This window comes from Peromyscus leucopus, chromosome 10 (assembly GCF_004664715.2).
Source record: "Peromyscus leucopus breed LL Stock chromosome 10, UCI_PerLeu_2.1, whole genome shotgun sequence".
Classification (NCBI taxonomy): Eukaryota; Metazoa; Chordata; class Mammalia; order Rodentia; family Cricetidae; genus Peromyscus; species Peromyscus leucopus.
Window position 1 is genome coordinate 5,571,742 of NC_051071.1, and position 20,000 is coordinate 5,591,741.

Below are 20,000 nucleotides of genomic sequence, written 5' to 3' on the forward strand. Positions count from 1 at the left end.
CTTTTAAAGGGGTGAGACTCAGGCAGGGAAAGCAGACAGGAATCCCTCCTGCTAAAGCTACGGTTTCAGTCTGTGCCTTTTGTTTGTCTGTGGAAAAATAATGCCTGTCTTGAAATTTCTTGAGATGGGGGCTCTGAGCACTTCAGTATCTCCAACAACTTGTTCATGTTGCTTTCTGTTGGCCAAAAGTAAATCACTATCAAGAGCATTATTTCACATTTTATATTCTCAGGTATTTAGATTTCCCTGAAATGTTTGTTACACTGGCAGCATGAAAACATATGTGTTATACTGCAATCCTGCATGCATAGCTCCCATAAGATACTGACTTATTCTTTCTACGTTATTACCTGCTACGCACACAGCTTGATTCCTCTTCCTCTTCTCCCTCCCTCCCTCCTTCCCTCCTCCCTCCCTCCCTCCCTCCCTCCCTCACTCCCTCCTCCTTACCTCCTCCTTCATCCCTTCTTAGACAGGAACTTAGTAACCCAGACTGTCCTGGAACTCATGGCAATCCTCCTGCCTCAGACTTGTGAGTGCTGGGGTTATAGACATAAGCCATCATGCCTGGATTTTGATCCTACTTTTAAATTAAACTCTTTTTTAAAATCTATTAAAACTGTGCCTATAACTACCTAGGGTAAAGGATTTAAAAAAAAGGATTTTTTTTTTGGGGGGGGGCAGGGTTTCTCTGTGTAGCCCTGACTGTCCTGGAACTCGCTCTGAAGACCAAGCTGGCCTCGAACTCACAGAGATCCACCTGCCTCTGCCTCCCAAGTGCTGGAATTAAACGAGTGCTCTACCACAACCTGTCTTAAAAAAAAAAAAAAAGTATATAAGAACAAAATTTTTAAAAAATCATTAGTGTGGTAGTCGCAAAAACAAACATATTTGGTACAAAATACAAGTTAAACTTACTGCATCTGCACCTAGGGTTATTTTCTTTCTCTTACTGAGACAGGTCTGTTGCCCTCGAACTTGCCATGTAGGCAAGGATAAACTTCCCTTCTCCTGTGTCTATTTCAGGAGTGCTGGGATACAGACATGCCTGGTTTATGCAATGCTGGGATTGAATCCAGGACCTCAAGCACACTGGGAAAACACTCTATAACCCCAGCCCCTGAAATTCTTATTATACATTTTAAAACATTCAAAACAAATAATATTGACAAAATTATAATGTTTTAACTAAGCTGAGTTTTACATACATATCTAGTATAAGAAGATCAGATATTACAGATAAATACACAAATGATCAGAAAAAGAAAAAATTATACTTACAATCTCATCTACATAGGTGATTCCAAATAAGTCTGTTTCTGTCTCTCTGTGTACATACCCACACATGCACACGTATACACAGACTTTTATCCATGTGACCATAGTATAGACAGGATGTATTACTTTTTTCACATTTAACACTATACCAGAGCCATATGTATCAATAACTAAACTTTGATAACATAAAATTGAATTAGATGGGAACTGATTTTAAGTTCTTTGCTATATATGCTGCTCCATACATTTGTTTTTTTATTTTGTTTTTTTTTTTCATTTTAAATGGTATATCAACAAATATCTTTTCAACTCGGATTCTCATCATTACTTATTTCTATAGGATAGATCACTAGAAGTAGATTTCTGAGACAAATGTCATGGACATCTTAAAAATAAAACATTATGTTATTTTTGTTTGCATATGTACAAATTCATGTATACTTACTGTGATGGTTTTAATAGGTATGGCCTCCATAGACTCAAATATTTGAATGCTTGGCCTATAGTGAGTGGCCTTGTTGGAGGAAGTGTGTCACTGTGGGGGCAGCCTTTGAGGCCTCATCTATGCTCAAGCTACACCCAGTGTGGGACAGTTCACTTCCTGTTGCCTGCAGATTAAGATGTAGAAATCTCAGCTACCTCTTCAGCACGGTGTCTGCCCACATGCTGCCTTGCTCCTTGCCATGATGATAACAGACTAAACCCCTGAAACTATCTGTCAGCCCCAATTAAATGTTTTCCTTTATAAGAGTTTTCATGGTCATGGTGTCTCTTCACGGAAATGGAAACCCTAACTGAGACACTTACCTATACCTTCAAAGCCCTGCAAATGTCAATGGCTTAGCACAGCATTAATTTATTTGTAGCTCATGGAGCTACAAAGGCTGGTATTCAGGTATGCGGCCCCCTTATTCTTAATGATAATTCAGTACTCTAGGTACTTTCCTTTTTAAAATTTTCTACTTTGTATGTGTATGTGCACATGCGTGTGTGTGCGTGCGTGCGTGTGTGTGTGTGTGTGTGTGTGTGTGTGTGTTCTCATGTGTGTGTTGTGCGTGCGTGCGTGTGGTGCGTCGTCGTGGTGGTGGTCGTGCGTGTGTGTCGTGTTGTGTGTGTGCTCTCATACCATGGTGTATGTGTGCACATGCGTGCGTGCGTGTGTGTGTGTGTGTGTGTGTGTGTGTGTGTGCTCTCATACCATGGTGTATGTGTATGTGCACATGCGTGCGTGCGTGCGTGCGTGCGTGCGTGTGTGTGTGTGTGTGTGTGTGTGTGCTCTCATACCATGGTGTATGTGCACATGCGTGTGTGTGCGTGCGTGCGTGCGTGTGTGTGTTTTTTTTTTTTTTTGCATGCGTGTGTGTGCGTGCGTGCGTGTGTGTGTGTGTGTGTGTGTCTGTGTGTGCTCTCATACCATGCTGTATGTGTATGTGACATGTGGAGGTCATTGGACATCATGCAGGCGTTTGTTCTTCCCTTCCGCCGTGTGGGCTGTCAGGGTTGAGTGAGAGAGATCAGGATTGGCAGCCAGCACCTTTACCTGATGAATCATCTTGACAACTCCATCTCATTATGTTCCTTGAGATCCTTTCTTCCTTTGTGCTTTGCTCTATGAGTCCAAGGTAAAGAGTCCAGGGTAAAATGTCTTTTCAAGTTTCACAGGTGTGGATTTAGTTGTGTACAATAGGATGCTCTGCCATGTCCTTCCAACACTCCTGATTGTTAGACCAGGGGTAAATAAGCTTTAGTTACTGGCCTCTACCACACTAAATAATGTTTACTATGTTTATAAAAATCATAATAGGGAAGATCATACAGAAGAAAACATTTAAAAAACTTCTGATCTCAATAAATTTAGATGCAAATTATATGCATAAACATATAGTCACACCTTTGAATGTGTACCTAAAGCTAAAAACATGATTAATTTAGGCTTCTACTTTAAGAAACTAATATAAAACATTAAATTCAACATGAGGAATGTAGAAGAAGATAAATGATAAAGAAAGGAGATCAAGCTGGCCATGGTGAGGCATGCCTTCACTCAGGAAGCAGAGGCAGGCAGATCTCTATGTGTTGGCAGTCAGCCTGGTCTATATAGTAAGTTCCAGGACAGCCAGAGCTACACAGTAAGACTCTGTCTGAAAGAATAAGAAGGAGAAAAGGAAGAGATCTATAAAGCTATAAAACAATACTATAATCCAAAAAATTAGCAAAACCAAATGTATCAATATTGAGATTTAGAAATTGTGTCCGTGGAACCTATAGAAATTGGGAATGTTATGATAAATCTGACTCTTTTTAAGATTTATTTTTAATTATTTTTTAATTAATGTGAATGTGTTGATATGTGATGTACATATACAAAAGTCAGAAAGGATTCAGACCCGGAGCTGGAGTTATAGGCAGCTGTTTACCTCACAGTGTGTGTGTGTGTGTGTGTGTGTGTGTGTGTGTGTGTGTGTGACCTGAATTCCAGTCTAAGGCTCTGAACAAGGGCCCAACTACTGAGCTATCCTCCAGCCTCAAACCCTAAGAGTTTTATGAATGACCAAGCATTCAATTTAAGTGAAATGGTTAAATTCCAGTGCAAATCACAAAAGTGACAGAAGAAATAGAAAACCTCAATAGTTTTTTATGTATTAAAGAAACTTTTATCAGGCATAGTAGTGCATACCAGTGTCCTCAGTACTCGGAAGGCCGAGTGAGTTGGAACCCAGCCTGGCCTATGTGTTTCAGGTCATCCTGGAATACATAGTGAGAAGCTGTCTCAGAAGAAAAAAAGTTATCATTGTAAACATTTTCACAAAGAAAATGTAAGTCCCAGGTAGCTTCATTGGTAAATTCTTCTACCATGCCTACACATATATTATCGACTGGATAATCATTCTCCAAACAGGTATTCCATCCAGTCCCTGAAACATGTGAATATTTTACCTTCCAAACTGAAAAGGACTTTGCAGAGCTGATCAAGGATCCTTAAATGAGGGGGCTAAGCTACATTTTCTAGTTGGTCTCAATGCTATTACAAGAGTCCTTGAAAATGGAAATGGATGTGTGTCCATCAAGGCGAGAAAAAGATTGAACACTGGTGATTTTTAAAGATGGAAGATATGTATTTAAATGCCGACAGGTGGAATATTTAATCAGAAAGTATACAAAATATTTCAATAAATACTTCTTAAAAGAAGATATCAAAATGACCAAGGAACAGATTAAAAGATATTCAATTTCATTAGTCATCAGGGAAATTCAAACTGAAAAGACAGAGACATAGCATAGCACTGGAGGGTCTAATGTATATACCGAATGTAAATGAACACAGTTTCATATTGCCCGTGGGAGAGTAAATTGATACTTTGAAAGAGTGTATCTCAGCATATATAAAAGTCAAATGTTCATACTTTACATACAGTAATTTTACTACTAGGTAAGTACCCAAAAGAAATGTACTCCTGTGTCTAGCCAAGATATGGGTGTGTAGGATTGTTCATGCAGTGTTATTTGTAAAATTTTCAAACTGGGAATGCAAATGTCTTCCACACTAAGATGGATAAATAGGAATAAGACAGAAAAGAAAATGAACCATAGGCCCATGAAATGGCTTAGCTGGCAAAGTACTGGCTTTGTTAGGCCTGAAGACCTGAGTTCCATCCTGTGGTATTTGAATGAAAATGGCCTCCACAGGTTCATATGGTTTTACCCTTAGTCACCAGGGAGTGGAGCTGTTTGGGAAAGATTAGGAGCTGTGGTCTTGTTGGAGGAGTGTCACTGGGGGTGGGCTTTGAGGTTTCAGAAGCCCATGCCAGGCCCAGTGTCTCCTCAGCTACTGCTCCAGCACCATGCCTGCTGCCATGAATCATACCATAATGAGAATAGACTAAGCATCTGACACTGTAATCAACCAAGCTCCCAATTAATGCTTTTTTTTTTAATATATACATTTATTATGTATACAATGTTCTGTCTTCATGCATGCTTGCAGGCTAGAAGAGGGCAACAGATCTCATTACGGATGGTTGTGTGTAGCTCGAGTTTTCCTGCCTTGCCCACTGTCAGGACAAATCTCTGCCACCCGCCAGTCCCACAGCCGCTCAGACCCAACCAAGTAAACACAGAGACTTATTTTGCTTTCAAACTGTATGGCCGTGGCAGGCTTCTTGCTAACTGTTCCTTTATCTTAAATTAATCCATTTCTACAAATCTATACCTCGCCACATGGCTGGTGGCTTATCGGCGTCTTCACAGGCTGCTGGTCATTGCGGCGGCTGCAGCATCTCTGGTCATTGTGGCGGCTGCAGCATCTCTGGTCATTGCGGCGGCTGCAGCAGCGTCTCTTTCTCTCAGCCTTCTTTTATTTCTCCTCTCTGTTAGTCCCGCCTATCTTTCCTGCCTAGCCACGGCCGATCAGGTTTTATTTATTAACCAATCAGAACAACTTGACATACAGACCATCCCCCAGCACAGCCAAGTGCAGACCATCTCAAACACCTGCACTCAGGCCCATGGTCCTAATCATCCTCTATACGGACCTGCTGGGTAACGCCACAAGGAACCCAAGAAGGGCTCCCACAGGACATACAGAACATCCCACAGCACTTCCCCTTTTCTTTTTTTTAAAAAAGGAAGGTTTTAACTTTTACACATCTCCAAAGCCAGCTTGGTATATTTGGGAATTTGGGCGTAGCTTCTCTTAACTACTTCCTGCTGGAGGGGGGCGCTGTATCTTATGGGACATTTTAAGATCATGGAGTAGTCCATGAGGCTGTATCGTCTGAGCCAGTTGCCTTGAAACAATTCTGGATGTTGAATCATCTGGGCCATGGTGTCATCAGAGACCTTCAGGGGGTCTTGGCTGGTCAAACCTGATGTATCTTAATCTGGAACAAATCCATAGCTTCTGGCTTTCTGTAAAGACAAAAGCAGAGTCTCCTTTCCAAAGTAACACATCCTTATATCCAAATTTTAAAGTCAAGATATCTTTAATATATACATATTGGTTTAACTCAACATCTTTTACGATCAAATGTTTTTCTGCAGTTAAAAATCCCAAAGACAATATAATCCAAACTCTCTGTGTGATATCCATCTTTACATGGCTTATTTTTTATATTACTTTTACTTTCTCTTTAAAGACTTTATTTTTTTAAACTTTCTATTTCTTTATATAACTGTCTATGTTCCTTTTCCTCTCTCTTCCAAGCCTATGTACATTTTAGCAAAGGCTAAATCCACCACGCAGCTTAATGTGCCACTTGCAGAGGCCTCATTTCCGCCTTACTGCAGGTTAAGTGCACACGCCAGGAACCCGCCAGTAACTCAAACCGGCGGCTGCCGCTCATTTGAGAGAGAGAATTAGGAACTGTGGGGCGTTTACCGACGTCACCGTTCCTGGAGAACTTACCGACGTCACCGCTCCGTGTGTTGAGTTCTGAATCCTCTTTACCACCAGGCGAGGATTCTTCTCAGATCACACTTTATTGGAGCACCTCTTGGTTAAGGGACTTTGTCTTTAGTATTTTTTTTTTCATAACACCGGCCTTTATCCCTGTTCATTTGTCCTTTTTCTTTAGTCCCTTTTTTTTTCTTCCCTTTTTTTCTTTAGCCCTTTTTTCTTTAGCCCCACTTTAGAATCTTTTCTCAGGTTTTAGGTGGAAACTCTTGCCCTCTCGTTGGGCGCCATTTGTAGCTTTAGAGTTTTCCTGCCTTGCCCACTGTCAGGACAAATCTCTGCCACCCGCCAGTCCCACAGCCGCTCAGACCCAACCAAGTAAACACAGAGACTTATTTTGCTTTCAAACTGTATGGCCGTGGCAGGCTTCTTGCTAACTGTTCCTTTATCTTAAATTAATCCATTTCTACAAATCTATACCTCGCCACATGGCTGGTGGCTTATCGGCGTCTTCACAGGCTGCTGGTCATTGCGGCGGCTGCAGCATCTCTGGTCATTGTGGCGGCTGCAGCATCTCTGGTCATTGCGGCGGCTGCAGCAGCGTCTCTTTCTCTCAGCCTTCTTTTATTTCTCCTCTCTGTTAGTCCCGCCTATCTTTCCTGCCTAGCCACGGCCGATCAGGTTTTATTTATTAACCAATCAGAACAACTTGACATACAGACCATCCCCCAGCACAGCCAAGTGCAGACCATCTCAAACACCTGCACTCAGGCCCATGGTCCTAATCATCCTCTATACGGACCTGCTGGGTAACGCCACAAGGAACCCAAGAAGGGCTCCCACAGGACATACAGAACATCCCACAGCAGTTGTGAGCCACCATGTGGTTGCTGGGAATTGAACTCAGGACCTCTGGAAGAGCAGCCAGTGCTCTTAACCCCTGAGCCATCTCTCCAGCCCTAATGCTTTCTTTTATGAGTTGCCTTGGGTACAGTGTCTCTTCGCAGTAATAGAACAGTAACTAAGACAAACAGTGTGTGCTCTTAGCCACTTAGCCACCTCTCCAGCCCCATGCTGTATACAATTTAAAAATGACTCCTAGTGGCATACTTGAATAAATAGTTGTACAGTGACAGAAAGAAATCTTAAAGAGCGGTAAAGGGAATAAGATCTCCATGAATGAATGAATATTGGCTGATTTTCATTAAATACTGCAAAGTGAGAAAGAATATTTATAGAATGATATTTTCTGTGCAAGAAAATAAGTAAATATGTGTACGTGCTGGTTTGAATGACAATGGCCTCCATAGGCTCACAGGGAGGGGCACTGTTAGGAGGTGTGGCCTTGTTGGAGTAGGTGTGGCCTTATTGGGTGAAGTGTGTCACCGGAGGTGGGCTTTGAAGTTCCAAATGGTCAAGCCAGGCCCAGTGTCACTCTCTTGTCCTGCCTGAGGATCCGGATTTAGAACTCTCAGCTACTTCTCCAGCACCACACTTGCCTGTATGCCACCATGCTTCCCTCCAAGATGATAATGGACTAAACCTCTGAACTGTAAGCCAGCCCCAATTAAATAAGAGCTGTGTGGGCATGGTGTCTCTTCACAGCAATAGAAACCTAAGAGAATATATTTATTCTTTGGTCAAGAAGAAGGAAGAGGAGGAGAAGAAAGAAAAATGAGTGGGAAGAAAGTAAGCCAGAAACAGGTAATGGTTATTGTCTTAGTCTAGGCTGCTATAAAAAATAGCACAAACTCAATAGATTATGAACAATGGAGGTTTTTTGTTTTTGTTTTTCCCTCCAAGTTTCAGCAGTTATAAGTGAGAGCTCCAGTCTGGTGAGGACTCCTGGGTTTCAGACTGCCAACTTCTTATTTCTCACTGGGTAGAAAGGAGAGGGAAGCAAACTCTTGGGGCAGAGTATAGATAAGTGATAGAGCATTAGCCTAGCATGTGTGAGGGTAGGGTTTCATCCACACCACTTGAAAAAGGCAAGCTTTCTTGGCTCTGATCCTACTCATAAGGGATATGACCATATCTCAGCCTAGTTTCCTCCCTAGAGCTTTATCTCCTAATAGAGATTAGCATTTCAACGACAAAAGGATATTTCATCTAATCATATAGTTTTTCCATAATTTAAAATTTTCCATTCTACGAAGTTTTGTTTTCAAGTGTATATTTTTCTGACCTAGAAGTTTTGAGGATTTATTCAGAGCAAAAATATACACAGATGCATATACAATGGGGAATATAAAAGGATGTTCCTAGCAATGTAGTCTTGTACATAAAATGAACTAAAAATAATCTAAAGATTTAAAAGCAGAGTGCTGTGAATTGTTGCAGTACATTGTACTCATTACTATACAGCTATTTAAAATAAGCTGGATATATCATCATGCAAAATTTTCATAAAATAACTTTTTGTTAATTGAAACTCTTCATTTGCAACTAACAGAAAGTGGCCTGATCTGGTGTAACAGTGACTATTTGATTATTCCTCTGCTTCACACCCAGCTTCGTGGTGCTGGGGCTAAAGCCATCCAAGTTCTTAGAGTCACACACACATCCCTATACCCCTTCCAGCTCTGAAGACACAGGTTTGCAGCTGCTTCCTGAATTTGCTGGTTCTGTGGTGCTGCTTTAGTTCATTGGTTAGCAAATTCAAATGTGTTTTCTGTGGACTGTGATGTAGCCCTTAGACTACTTGCCTAGAGTGAGCACAAAGCACTTGGGGTCAATCATCTTTCAAAACTGCAGGAAAAATGAAGTGTCCTGTGGGATCCCAGGGTACAAGACCCTCAGGCAGGTATCATGTTAAAAACATGATCAGCAAACAGAAACCTGTGAAGTGCCTTCTCAAGTCTTGTCCCCACTCTTCCACTTAATTCTCATCTCTCATGTGGGAACTAATTCTTCTATTCAGGACATGTATCAAGTTACAGCTAAATTCCAGCTTTGAAAGTTTTAACTTTCTTTCACTGGGGAGAAAAGATCACTTTTAATAAGTATCTCCTGGTTCCAATTTCAAATTTCTGGTAAAAAGAATTTGACATGCACAGTTTGGGTCACATGTGTGGTCTGATTTTTTTTTTGACCAAGCATGAAGGGGTACAGTAGAGATATAGACATGTCTGGGGCCCAGCTTTAAGGAGAAGAAGCAAGCAGAGTCACTGTGCAGTGAGCCAATTGCACCCCCACAAAGGACCTGTCTTAGTTAGGGTTCCTATTGCTGTGAAGAGACACTATAACCATGGCAATTCCTACAAAGGAAAACATTTAATTGGGGTGTTGGCTTACAGTTTCAGAGGTTCAGTCCATTCTCATCATGGCGGGGAGCATGCAGGCAGATGGAGTAGTAGCTGAGAGTCCTACATCTTGCAGGCAACAGGAATGGACTGAGCACAGGAAGCCTTGAAGTCCACCCCTAAAGTGATACATTTCCTCTAACAAGGCCATACCCCTCCAACAGAGCCACACTGCCTAACTAATAGTGCCACTCCCTATGAGATTATGAGGGCCAATTACATTCAAACTACCACAGGACCTAACTCTATTTTTGCGTAGACACAAAAAAGACCAAGTAATACAACTGCATTTCTTTGTTGTTGTTGTTATGTAAATTACCCCATTTATTGCAAGCAAGTCTCAAATGGTAGCACTTCCACTGGTCTTCAGTTCCTTCAGTCTTCTGATGGAGACTTCACTGTGACCGCAGAAACGATGTTGTAGGTCCAGGGCCCCCCCCCAGCCTCTGTTTTCTCGCAGGAACCACAGTGCCAGATGCCAACGGCTCATCTCTTCATCTTGGTTTTGCCACAGAAGGAGCAAGTATGCCTGGTGTACTGGCTGATTTTAATTCTCTTTACCATTTTCCAGAAGGAAGTACCATAGTAGGTCCCATATTTCCAGATGATCCCAATCTTCTTGGTTTATTTAGCCATTTAGCCATGTCATGGAACCTAAGCCCAAGCACAGAGACAACTACATTTCTTTAAAACAAGAAAAAGCAAAGCTCTATACAAAATATGCCCATTGCTAATATCTATATTAATAGACTTTTGTGATATGTATTTGAAGGCTTTGTTAGTAGAATATATTTTACTTTTAACTTTTCATTATAAAAAAGTCTCCAACATGCAAAAATAGTACAAAGAATTCTCTAGTCTCCACTCAACGTCCCCAAATGATAAACTGCATAACAACAGTAAAACAACGTGAGAATCAGGAAAAGTAAGAACTAACCTACGGGCTGCATTTGAATCTTGTCAACTATCTCACTGTGCCATCTCATTTGCTGGCCAGTATGCTACCCAGAGCCACACAACCCATTTGCTGACTTGTCCCTGTGGGCTCTTTAATCTGGGGCAGTTTCTTAATCTTCCTTTGTCTCTCATGAGCTGATGCATTGGCACAGCACATGCCAGTGATTATGTAGAAAGGCCTTCATTGGGGTTTTGCCTGACTTTTTCTCATGATTAAAACCAGCTCTAATATTTTGGCAATAACTCCACAGTAGTGAAGAAATAGGATTTTTATGTAGTGTTAAAATATCTCCTCAGAAGGGAACTAGTAGTAGCAAAGAGAAAAGCACTACAACCATAGAGAAACCTGAAACTAAGTGATTGTAGGTAACGTCACAGCAGGAAGCTGGCAGGTCTCATGTCCTTCCACATGCAGAAAGCAGAGAGCAAACAGAAAGCCCAACCCAATGATGTACTTCCTCCAGCAAGGCTCATGTTCTAAAAGTTCTGTAACCTCCCAGAACAGCTCCACCAATTTGATCCAAGTGTTCAAACACATGCACCAGTGAGGGACACACTTGACTCAAATCACCACAGCTCCTCTGTTCTTTCTACATACGCCATCAAGATTTGAGTGCTTAATTTTTGAAATGATAAGATGTTCCATCCTAATATATTTCTTACCTGTCAGCTCTGTAATTTGTCATTTTTCAAGGACCATTAATTAATTAATTAATTAATTAATTTTTAAAAATCTCTTGGAAAATTGTATTTAGAAGGATGCACAGATGGCTCAGGAGTTAAGAGCATGTACTGCTCTTGCAGAGGACCTGGGAAGCCCAGTACTGCCTGTAACTCTAGCTTCTAGGGATCCAACACTCTCTTCTGGACTCTGTGAGTACCTGCACTTATTGGCACACATGCACTCATGCGCGCGCGCACACGCACGCACACACATACACACACACACACACACACACACATGCACACACGCATGTGCACACACACGCACACATGCATGGGCACACACACACGCACGCACACACACACGCACAGGCGCGCGTGCACACACACACACGGGGGGGGGGGGGAGAGGGAAAGAAACAGGGGAGTTAAAAATAAAACAAATCTTTAAAATTTGGAAAACAAAGGTCTGAGCACTGTGTATATTCATTACTACTGAAAACCCTGTAGCTGGAAGTAAGTGACACTTTTCTGCATTTCCTGTGTGAAGAAACTGAGACACCGGCAAGTTAACTAATGTGGTTAATTAACTGTTAAGTGCTAGCGCTAAAATTTGGCTCCAGGCAGTTTGACCCAAGAATTCACATTGTTGGCTACTGTGTAAGTCATACTAATACAGCCAGAGAAAACTGGCACACTGTAAGCACAACTGTCCATGTTCTTCCCATGTTACTCATTTCTAGATATGCCTAGAAGTGTGGCCGTGTGCCAGCCCTTTCCCTAGAGGGCGTTTCCGGCCTCTCTGCCTTTATCTTGTACGGCTATCTGCATTACTTTCCCTGTCACATCCATCAGCTTTGAATTAAAGCGCTTCTCATTGTCCTGACTGCAGTTGGCAGCCTGACCTAAGAGTATTGGTCTTGGCACTACTGACCCAGAAGCACCACAGGAAACTGACCTAGTCATTATTCTCCTGGCAGTGTTCGCCAGAGCCTCATGCCCACATCCAATCATTTTCTACAAATATAAATACCGAAAATTTTCAAATCTTTAGAACACTTTAAATAATAATATAGTGAATACAATATATCTTTTACATAGCTACAACAACCAAAAAATTGACTTTTACCACCAGATTCATGTGTACGTGTCTATCTGAAACATTCATGTGCAATTTGCATATTTTCCCATATTGCTTGGGGTGCCATAATCACCTGAATCATGACAACTTACTAGAAAAACTCATAAGGTATTGGGGATGTCTTTCCGTATGCTGTGAATGTGTTGCTCTGATTAATTGATAAATAAAATGCTGATTGGCCAGTAGCCAGGCAGGAAGTATAGTGTAGGCGGGACAAGCAGGGAGGAGAATGCTGGGAGGTGGAAGGCTGAGTCAGGAGATGCTGCCAGCTGCCGCCACCATGAGAAGTAAGATGTAAAGTACCCGTAAGCCACAAGCCACGTGGTAACTTATAGATTAATAAAAATGGGTTAATTTAAGACATAAGAACTAGATAGCAAGAAGCCTGCCATGGCCATACAGTTTATAAGTAATATAAATCTCAGTGCGTTTATTTGGGTCTGAGTGGCTTATTTTTTTTAAAGATGTATTTTTTTTTATGTGTATGAATGTTTTGCCTATGTGTATGTATGTGTACCAAATAGACACCTGGTGCTTGGAGAATGCCTTTATTTTGGTCTTTTCCATATCTATGTGGCTATTCTTTTATATAAGAATAATGGAGCAACAGCTCTGCCCCAGCCCTGTGGCTGGGGCGGGAAAGACTCAACAAAGTGCCGCCCAGGTTCTCTAGTCTCACCATTATAGTGAGCGAGTAGAGGATGGGGCGGTGGAAGAGAGAGACAGAACGGTTGGTGCTCTGGGGAGAGGGGTGGATCTGGAGGTGAAGGTGCTAACAGGCTGATGTGAATGGCCTGTCAACAGTCTTGGTCTGAGGCACTGAAGCAACTGAGGGGGCCTGAGTTGATGTTTGTGGCTCCTGTACCACTGAGGCCTATGCATAGGCCTGTAGTCTGGCCGACACCCGGGGCCATGTTGGTGTCCAAGGGCCATGCTGCCTTGGGGCCATGCCGATCTGAGTGGCCTGTGCTGCTGTCTGGGTCCATGGTCCTACCACAGCTGGGTCTGACATGTCTGACAGCTCATGTGGCCACCACAGTCCACATGGAGGCCCAGGGTCTCGGCTTCAACCTGTGATAATGCTGGTGTCCAAGGACTGTGCCACTGATGGGCACTGTGCCATGCCTATTTGAGTGGCCAGCACTGTCACCTGGGGCCATGGTGACATCTGAGCCCAGGCTTCTGCCTAGGACCTTGTCTAGGTCCATGGTCTTTCCATAGCCGGGGTCTGTATTGATGTCCGTGGCCCATGTTGCCACCAAAGGCCACATAGATGCCAAGTTCTTGGCTGAAACCTGTGGCCATGTGGGTGTCTGAGAGCCATGCCATAGCCAGGGCCATGCTGATCTGAGTGTCCTGCACTATCACCCAGGGCCATGGTGTCCTCTGGGCCAGGGCTGCTGCTGAGGGCATGTCTGGGTCTGTGGCACTACAGCAGCCAGAGTCTTAGTTGATATCTTGGCTCCTGTTACCATTGAGGACCATGAGGATGATCGGAGTTTGGTCAGTCACCTGAGACCATGTTGGTGGTGTCTGAGGGCCATGCCATTGCCAGGGTTATACTGATCTGGGTGGCCTGTGTGACTGCCTGGGGGTCATGGAGACATCCAGGACGGGGTCCATGGTTCTGCGGCAGCTGGGGTCTGTGTTGATGTCCATGGCCCATGTTACCACAAGGGGTCATAAGAACCATGTGTGTTGAAAACTGAGGTCTGTGCTCAGCTGGCCCGCCCCTCACTGGCCCTGAGATAGCGGTAGGAGAGCTGGTCCCCATACTTGGGAAAGATGGCTCCACCCCTCACCACGAGTGTGCATCTCATCTAGACAGCGCACTGGAGCTGATCCTGTTGTCAGGAACGGTGAGCCGGGCCTGAGCGCAAGAGAGCAGCAGAGCTGACCCGCTCCCCCTTGTCTGCCATGTGGTGGCACGTATGAGGGAAAGATGCCCTCCCCCACCCCCTGCTACCTATGGCAGGCAAGAGAGCTGGCCCTGGGGTCATGGGAGTGGGAGAACCAGCCCTGTTCCTCACCAGCTGCAGCACACAGGAGAGTGGACCCTGCCAGGGCAGCACACTAGAGCCGACCCTGTTGTCGGGGACGCAGGTGAGCCAGCCCTGAGGGTGTGACAGCAGGAGAGCTGATCCCACCCTCCTCATATGCCCCCTACAGCAATCTGGAGAGAGGGCCCTGCACCTCACCTGGGCAAGACAGTGGAGGTGGCCCTGATGGTGAGAGTGAGTGAGCCAGACCCCAGGGCCTTCAGAGCAGGAGAACTGGCCTGCTCCTCACTGTGAGGCTGCATTGGGTGGACTAGTTGAGGCAGAGCTCACCTGGATGCTGACAATGGGGAAAAGCTGGAGCCCAGGCCCGGAACCAGAGCTATGAGTTGGCCCACCCTAACATCCACCTCATCTATGAACTGCTGGAGCATGTGAAGCGGATGAACCTACAGATCCAAAGGTTGCTGGGCAGACGGCAGGTGTGGGGGATGGGGAGATGATAGGACTGGGATGCATGTTGTGAAATCCACAAAGAATCAATACAATTTTTTAAAAAATGAAGTCAAAAAAAAAGAAAGAAAGAAGAATGATGTGTTTTTCCTCTTCAGAATATATTCAGTAATAGAAATTTATCCCAGAAGACACCAATAAAGCATTGAGATGTACCTGTTATTGTGGTTTGAGTGAGAATGTCCTCCAAGCTCATGTATTTGACTTGGTCCCAGTTGGGGGCGCTGTTGGGGGAGGCTTAGGAGGTGTGGGCTTGCTGGAGGAAGTGTGTCACTAGGGGGCGCTCTGAGAGTTTAAGGCGTGCTGTTTTCAGTGAGTGCTCACTGCTTCATGCTGCAGTTGAGATGTGAGCTCTCAGCACGCAGCTTCTCGCTCCAGCCCATGCCAGCTGCCTCTGCCAGGCTGTCCCTGCTATTGTAGATCCTAACCCCGGGAAACCGCAAGTCAAGACAAACCTCTTCAAATTGCCTTCTTTGCTCCAGAGGTTTATCACAGCAGAGAAAAGTAACTAATCTGCCAATGAGCGTTAAAATTGTAACTGATAGACAGCACTTGTCGTTTTTAAATCAGCTATGAGTTAGTCACCATGTTATGGTTAGATAAACCATAGCTCACCGTTATCTAACCGTGTGCAGGCAATTTAGTCACTTTGTTCTACTTTGAAGCTTCCTGCTTACTGAAAAAGTGGAGAAAATGGTGTCCACGTGGGATGTGGTCAGTGCCTGGCCTGGCGCTTTATGTCTGACAGACACTGCCTGGAGTGAGCTATTAGCAGCAATCTGTTCATTCCACTCTCCAGTAGGCATAGTGAGTAGGATGTGTTCCAAGTAGGCTGTAGGTCTCCTTGAGAGCTAAATACTGCGTATGGCATTTGCTGAATCTTTTATTGTCCACAAGACAGAGATAAATTCATCAGGGGCATTGTTTGCCCGGAAACCTCCAGCGTTTCTTCCCTGTATATGGTGGCATCTATGTAAACAAGCTGTTTTTATACTCTCAAATTCAAATGACTGCACTGGATTAGGAAATTAATTTCGTTTGTGAAATTCACTTACATCTCTTTTCAGATCAACCCACATCTGCTCATAACAGCCACTTAAGGGGCCGGGCAGTAGTGGTGCACACCTTTAACCCTAGCACTAGGGAGGAAGAGGCAGGTGGATCTCTAAGTTCAAGGCCATTCTGGTCTACAAAGCTCGATCCAAGACAGCCAGAGCTACACAGAGAAACCCTGTCTCTAAAACTAAAATAAGTAAATAAATAACCACCAAAGGAAGAAACCCAGAAAGTTCTTATGCCAGCTGTTCTCCATGATTCCACCTACTGCAAACATGAAACAGACTAAGATTTACAGGCTACAGAATCCTAAGACACAGAAAGCAGAGCAGAAGGCCAAAACCAAGGTGCCGGGGCGGGACTTGAGGCTCGGCAGCAAAGCACTTCAATGCATGCACAAGGATCTGGGTTCCATTCCTGAAAACACAGAAATAAAATAAAAAAATATATAAATTTTAAATAATGTAAAATACATAGAAAATTTTAATATTTCTCATTTTTCATAACACCAGCTTAATGCACATAAGCTGAAGACCCAAGTACAGAAAGGCAATTCAAGACTAACGTGACGGGCTGCAGAGGTCATGCCAACCGCAGCGTGGGGGAGTGTAGTGTTCCTTCCTTTTTAATCTCTCTCTCTCTCTCTCTCTCTCTCTCTCTCTCATCTCTGTCTGTCGTCTGTCTGTCTGTCTCTCTCTCTCTCTCTGTGTGTGTGTGTGTGTGTGTGTATACATGCGTGCGTGCGCATGGTACTGTCATCCTCTGTTGTTATAGAGGTCTCTATAACAGAACCTGGAGCCTGCCTAGATGGACTAGGCATTTGTCTAGACTAGCTGGTCAGCAAGCTGTAGAGATGCACCTGTCTCCAGCCACTCAGCCTGAGACTAGAGGTTATGCCACATCTCTTGGCTTTTATATGGATGCTGCTCGTGTTATGGAGTGTGTGACCCCCTGGGAAAAGACCATAGACTCAATCCAGTTATAATTAAAAGATTTATTGATTAGCTGCTGGCAGGACAAACAATCTCTGAGCCAAATTTGAGATCGCTGTGAGAAGGAAGAATTTTTAAAGGGCAAAACCACAAGAAGACCTTCAATATCCACACAAGCAAACAAAAACTGGTCTGCCCTGCCAAGTTAAGTAGTTAAAGCAACTCAAAACAATCTTTGGGTACCTGTGTAAGCAAGTTACTGAAGCAGCAAAGCAGTTAGTTATATCATGACAAGTCGATAGTCACAGCTGTACATTTTTGGGTGGGGGGCACTGAGTCAGGATAACTGGGAGCTTATCTTCCTTGGACTGGAGTCAGAGACAAATGGCTGGTGGGTACCAAGACGGAAGCCTAGCACAAAAATGGTGCTTCTTTAGCCATCACACTGGGAATCCAGGCTCATGCTTGTATAGCAAGCAATTCATCCTCTGAGTCAGTCTTACCACCTCTTTTGGGGTTATAACTGACAAATAAAAACTGCATATGGTTAAGATACATAACTTTATGGTGTGACATATGCATCATGTGTGTGTGTAAATGAATCCACAATGACAAATATTTAACATTTTTGACATTGCTGATCAGGAGTTCACACTCAAGAGAGGATGAATAGTTAGTCGCTGAAGGACCCTTGTCATAGGCTACCCTCCAAAGGCATCTAGGGCAGCATCAGATGTCATTATCCAAACCTGCGGGTTTTCACATTGTACAGGTACTCTGCACAAACAGAGCCTGAGAATGTGACAGCCTGGCAGCTGTACAGCACCGAGGTCAGCCTTCTCTGTACAGAATTGTTTCTCTTGAACTGATGGGAAGGCCCTCCTGTCAGTGCATCTTCCCTGTGAAGTGTTCATTAAAGCACTGGGACCGGGCAATGTGGACTGTATCTAGTCTACACAAGCTGTTGTCAGGCTGTTCTCATGCAGCCATTCACTGATACATGTTTAGATGTATGGAAAATTTAGGCTTGATACTAGCTCTCATTGTAACAAATCGTAAGTGATAATATTGCAATTTTTATTCTATTTTTAACAACATGTAAGGGGAGTGCAGTGTGATATTTGATGCATATACATGATAGGCGACAATAGGATCAAGATAGTGTATCCACCAACTTGAACGTTTTCCTTGCTTATACTGGAAGCATTACCGATCATGTCTCCTGGCTGTTTTGAAGTGTGTAATAAATTATTGTTAGCTATTGTCACACTGCTATGCACTGTGCGCTTTCTTAAACTTCCACCATAAGCATGTGCTTTTGAGTAAGGTCCCTTTTCTTTGGAGGCAGACTAATTTATTGACACAGTTGCAGCTGGCTAACTCTCAGCCATTTGCTTTGGTGGTTGAAAAGAGTAAAAAGGTAAAAAGGAAAACCACTTTTGGGTTCTTTTTTAAATCTACAGTGGTATATTTCTAGATTCATTGTATTGGCCTGCATGCAAAGCAATACACAAAAACCCAATGGGGAATTAAGTTGAGTTGTCAAGAATGTGGGGGAGAAGGGTCTTGACTTGCACAGGTCTGTGTCCCACTTACACATTGTATAGGGATGAGGAAAAATGGCTTTCAGGACAGGTGGCTACTAGGTGCTGTGACTTATGAGCATATTGAGGAAATGGCCTAAACCCAAACTTGGCATGGGCATGGGGGGTGGAGGGGGTGGGGTGGGGTGGGGGTGGTAGGGAGTGGTAGCTTTCAAAGGATCATGAGTGATTATGAAGCATCTAAAGTGCCATGGAAACACCAGTGACTTGAAGATCAGAGTTCTTCCCAAACTGTCCCAGCATGTAGACCCCACCTTGCCAATACTGCTGTAAGGCTGGTATATTTATTACACAGCTGTGTTATGGAAGTACTTCAAATCTATCAGGGATTAATGCACAATGTAAAACTATAAAGCAAGCCACTGAACAATATATTAAGCTAGCAATGGCTTCTTGGGGGGACACTTTATTTGACTATCTTGTCACAGAAGGCTCCATTTGCATGCAGCAGACTGTCAACACCAGTTCTCTCAAGCAGCATGCTTGCTTCTCAATACTGCGATACTGACTGCCCTCTCACCTTGGAAGGACTAGTCAGCAGTGTAAACAGCCTCTTTCTCCTGTCTCAGTGTACCACACAAACACCATCATTTCCATGGGTACCTGTGCTAGAAGAGCTGCTTCACTTCTGTGACAGTTATGGGAAAGGGGAAAATGTTCTTCACTTGTGTCTCTTCTACTGACAAAATTCGAGAGTTGAATCCAACCATTCTTCCCTCCAGCACAGAGGGTGACCTTCATGGACTGTGTCCAGGACTCTATCTGAAATTTGTTCATTCACCTGAAATGTCCTGATTCTTTAAAAGGACCAGGGTTGCTACAGTTTCTGCTACACTTTAATAGATAGTACAGAGTTCCAAGGCACTAATTTTCTGCCTCTGATGTATGTTGGAATTATCTGGACATATTTTTCCCAACAAAGTAATGTTTTGACCTTCCTCTAAGCTACTATCCCTTGGATGTGGCCTGTGTACCAACAGCATCAGCATTACTCAAGAATTTGCTTAAAAGACAAAATTTTGAACCCCACCTCAGATAGACGTTCTGAGGATGTGTCCAGCAATTGTTTTAACATCCCTCTGGGTAGTTGAGATATTCACTAAAGCTTAAGACTGTTTGGCTTGGGCAAATTAAATTAGAATGCACAAGGAAATGTATTGCTTCA

General features: G+C 43.5%; 1 pseudogene; it reads right to left on the minus strand.

The window, feature by feature from the left end:
• Positions 1-10,312: 10,312 nt before the first annotated feature.
• Positions 10,313-10,608, minus strand: LOC114708333 (annotated as a pseudogene).
• Between the last annotated feature and the right edge of the window lie 9,392 nt (positions 10,609-20,000).